General features: G+C 30.2%; 1 protein-coding gene across 3 annotated transcripts in view; it reads left to right on the top strand.

Annotated features, from left to right (window-relative positions):
• The window catches only part of LOC113804025 (collagen alpha-1(XVIII) chain), a 247,902-nt gene that overhangs the window by 22,978 nt on the left and 219,924 nt on the right, over window positions 1-5,000 (top strand). The gene's annotated exons all lie outside the window — the stretch shown is intronic.

The following is a 5,000-nucleotide window of genomic DNA, read 5'->3' as shown; positions in this document are numbered from 1 at the left end:
AGCTGGAATTTGGTTGCATTATAAAGTTTATTCGGTTATATGGCCCGGGAAAGTATAATTATTGGTTTGGTTATGCTATAAAGACTAGAATGATAAAAAGCGTATTCAGGATATAACACAGTGGTATTTTCTAAGAATGAAATATGAGAATGTTGTGTTCTTCAATCTTCCTTCGTCATTATAATGGTCATTTTATCTAATTATGTATGTATTTTTTTATATCAGTTCTAAATCATCTATCTATCTCTTCATTTGGTTATTTCTTTGTCTATGAGAGTCAACCACAGACCCATCAACTTACGATAGATTGAAGTTATCTTAACCAATTCAAAATTCCCTGTATCTCCTTTTAAGTTTCATTAAGTTCAGTTAAGTCCAACCTCGCAACCTCTTCAGTCTCGGGAAATCACGAATACTATTGTTATTATTATAATAATACTTATTAGCATCACTATATTTACTATTATTATTATTATCAGTATTATCATCATCATTGTTATTGTTATTATGGATACTACGACTACTACTACTCCTATCATCATTAATATTATTCTTATTATTAAAGTCATCACCACCAAGACAGTAATCATCACCAACAGTATTATCATCATTATAGTACAACAATAACAAGTATAATTACTGCTTCTAATATGAAATCATTATAAATATTTTTTATGATTGATTATGCCAGTGATGATGATGATGATGGTGATGATGGTGGTGATGATGATGATGGTGGTGATGATGATGATGATGGTGATGATGATGGTGATGATGATGATGGTGGTGATGATGATGATGATGGTGATGATGATGATGATGATAATGATGGTGAGTTAAATCAACATATATTCGACCTGGTACTAGCATTCTATGATATCGAGACTGAATAATGGCTAAATATTCCTTAGACGTCTACTATTGTGATGTCTACCCAATCTTAGTGAAACAAAGAAACTACCCATTGAGATTTTTTTTCTTTTTATTATGAATGTACCTCGTGTTATGAATGGGATTTTTTATTATGAATGTATCTCGTTTTATGAATGGGATTTTTTTTTTTATGAATGTACCTCGTTTTGTGAATGGGATTTTTTATTATGAATGTACCTCGTTTTGTGAATGGGATTTTTTTTATTATGAATGTACCTCGTTTTATGAATGGGATATTTTTTTTTTATGAATGTACACGCTGAATACCCAGTGATAGTAAACATGAGTATGGTTGTAAAAGAGCATCAATGAATGGCGATTATATACCGTGGAGTTTTGCATTTAAATGAAGTACAGAGTTCTTTTCGTTACATAATTCTTCTACGTGTTCGTTAAGGGATTCCTGTCCTTGGAGAAGAGAAATGAAACGTCTTAAATTACGTAGATTATCTATTTGAATAACAAGGAGGAAGATGGTGGATGGAAGATGGAGATAACGAGAGAGAAAAACTTTATTCAAATTTGATCGTAGAAGAGGTTTTGAGAATGGGAATAGTAACTGTGTAAATTTGAAAATAAATACAAGTTAATTATTTGATAATGTTAATGACAATTATTAGTAAGTTTGATGAAGATTTAATGGTGAGCTAATAAACAATATCATGAATATTAGTAATAACAATGATTATTGTGTAAAAAAAAATAAACATTAGTAATATGCTTCTGCTAATGATAAATAAAGGGTCTAATGACGATGATGATAATGATGATGATTAATGACATAGACGTGATGATGATGCTTGTTGTCCCATATTAATCATTATTGATATTGTTCTCATCATTATCATTTCATTCATCATCATCATTAATTTTGCTATCATTATCATAATCATTATCATTATTATTATCACTGTTATCACTGTTATCATTATCATTAGCTCCGGCAAGGAATTTATGTTTGTGATAGCGTTGGTTAGTTTTTTTCGTTGGCTACCACGATAACTCAAAAAGTTATGAACATTTTTTTTTTAATTATCATTATTATTATTATTATTATTATTATTATCATTATTATTATTATTATTATTATTATTATTATTATTATTATCATTATCATTATCATTATCATTATCATTATCATTATCATTATCATTATCATTATCATTATCATTATCATTATTATTATTATTATTATTATTATTATTATTATTATCATTATCATTATCATTATTATTATCATTATCATTATCATTATCATTATCATTATCATTATCATTATCATTATCATTATCATTATCATTATCATTATCATTATCATTATCATTATCATTATCATTATTATTATTATTATTATTATTATTATTATTATTATTATTATTATTATTATTATCATTATTATTATCATTATCATTATCATTATCATTATCATTATCATTATCATTATCATCATTATTATTATTATTATTATTATTATTATTATTATTATTATTATTATTATTATTATTATTATTATTATTATTATTATTATTATTATTATTATTATTATTATTATTATTATTATTATTATTATTATTATTATTATTATTATTATTATTTTGCCTTGGAGGAAGTATGCGCTTTCTTAGTGCTTCTAGTTGTTATTATTATTATTGTTGTTGTTTTGTTATAATTATCATCATCATTATTATCATCATTTATCATCATCGTTATCTTCATTACTATTGTTTTTATTATAATGATGATAATTATTATCATTATTATAATTATTATCATCATTATAATTATTATCATTATTATTATTATCATTACCATTATTATAATTATTATCATTATTATTATTATTATCATTATCACCATTATAATTATTATCATTATTATTGTTATCAACATCATAATTATAATTATTATCATCATTATCATTATCATTATTATCATTGCCTCTCTTATTACAATACTATCGTCATTATTGTTTTTGTTTTTATTATTATGGTTACTACTACTACTACTTCTATCATCATTAATATTCTTCTTATTATTAGAGTCATCATTACGACAGCAATAATTAATAATTAGTATAATTACTGCTGCTAATATGAAATCATTATTAATATATTTCATGATTGATTATGCCAGTGATGATGGTGATGATGATGATGATGATGATGGTGATGATGGTGATGATGATGATGATGATGATGATGATGGTGGTGATGATGATGATGATGATGTGATGATGATGGTGATGATAATGATGGTGGTGTAGATGATGGTGATGATGATGGTGATGATGATGGTGGTGGTGATGGTGGTGATGATGATGATGACGATGATGGTGATGATAATGATGATGATGATGATGATGATTATGGCCAATAATGACGTTATAATTTTCATTGATATTATAGGAATGATAATAATTATAACACATCAATATCACTGTATCTTAATAATATTGCGAAGTAATCTTAATAATTAAGATAATATTCATTCTTATCATCATCAAAATCCCTATTTCCATCATTATCGTAACGAGGGTAATAACAACAAGGATAATAACAATAAAGATAATGAAAACATCCCTGATAACAAAGAGGATAACATTAATAAAGATAACAAGAATTTGACGCTGAAGACAACCCAAACTCGACCATATTACCATAACTGTCAACCCCAGCGATCTTTAAGTCCTTCTAAGTCCTTTTCTAATTCAAATTCGATTATGTAAACAACAATGGAACAAGGCATTAGTCGTTTTGGTCGATTTTCCTTTACATTTCGCCGAAAAAAGGTGTTTTTTTTTTTTTTTTTTTTACGAGTACTGCCCCGCTGCATCTTAGCAACTCGCGGTCTCATAGCACTGGTTTCTCGTATAGCAAGGCGTCTATAGCACTTTCTTTATCGTTTAAGAAAGAGAAAAGAAGGTTTTCTTACGTCATGGGCTTCTGAGATGATTGATCTCATCGGGGAGACGAGGTGGTAGTGAAGAGAAATGATAAATGCACACGTCAGAGAACTTAAAAAATATGGGTGTCGAGAGAGAGAGAGAGAGAAAAAAAAGGGGGTAGCTGGCAACCTCATCTCCATCCGGGCTCGGGCGTGAGGGAGAGAGAGAGAGAGAGAGAGAGAGAGAGAGAGAGAGAGAGAGAGAGAGAGAGAGAGAGAGAGAGAGAGAGAGAGAGAGAGAGAGAGAGAGAGAGAGAGAGAGAATATGAATTAAAGAAAGAGATAAGGGATGAAAAAGGGAGGGAGTAAGAGTGATTGAACAAAGAGATAGAGCTAAAAAACGAGAGAAATAATGAAAGACAGAGACAGAAAATGAAAGAGAAAGAGAGAGAGAATGAGAAAGAATGAAAGAGAGAGAGAGAGAGAATGGGAGAATGAAAGACTGAAACAGAGAGAGAGAGAGAGAGAGAGAAAGAGGAACTGTTTATGCTCCTCAGGTACCTTCGCCGCGCCGAGTCCATCTCAAGACTCCGAACTCCTCAGCCTCTCAGTTGGCCATTGGCGTGGGAGGAGGAAGGTCACGCGCCGCGCTCTCTCTCTCTTCGCCCTCAAATCCGTACCTGATTTTTGTTTGGGAGAGGAACGTGTCCCGCTGTTGTGCCTTATCAATCCGCGTGTGCTTATTACCATTTTCTTGACGTGTCTTTCCAAACTGTGGATAAGAAAAAGGAAAAGAGAGAGAGAGAGCTATATGTATATATATATATTTTTTATACTAAATAAGAGAGACTTGGAGAGATGTCAACGCGTTTTGGGATAAACGGACCAGATCTATATTTTTGATGCATATCACGTGACGCGTGGAGATCTATTAGCCTACAAACCCGACCCCAGGACCACTCCACAATTTCTATTTATAAATGCAAGTGAAAGATTCCCAACGAAGGATATTGAACCCTAAAACCCATCCCGAACAGTGCCTCATGAAATTATAACAAAAAAACTGGTCTATAAAGATAATTAAGCCATTCAATGAAGAGGATTGTGATCTCGACGCCCCGGTACCCAATGTGAAAAAGGAAAAACAGAAACAAAAACACACGTAAGGCGAACACACACGCCCA

The sequence above is a fragment of the Penaeus vannamei genome, chromosome 8 (genome assembly GCF_042767895.1).
Source record: "Penaeus vannamei isolate JL-2024 chromosome 8, ASM4276789v1, whole genome shotgun sequence".
NCBI lineage: Eukaryota > Metazoa > Arthropoda > Malacostraca > Decapoda > Penaeidae > Penaeus > Penaeus vannamei.
The sequence above is the reverse complement of the archived record's forward strand: the minus strand, read 5'-3'. Positions and strand labels throughout refer to the sequence as shown.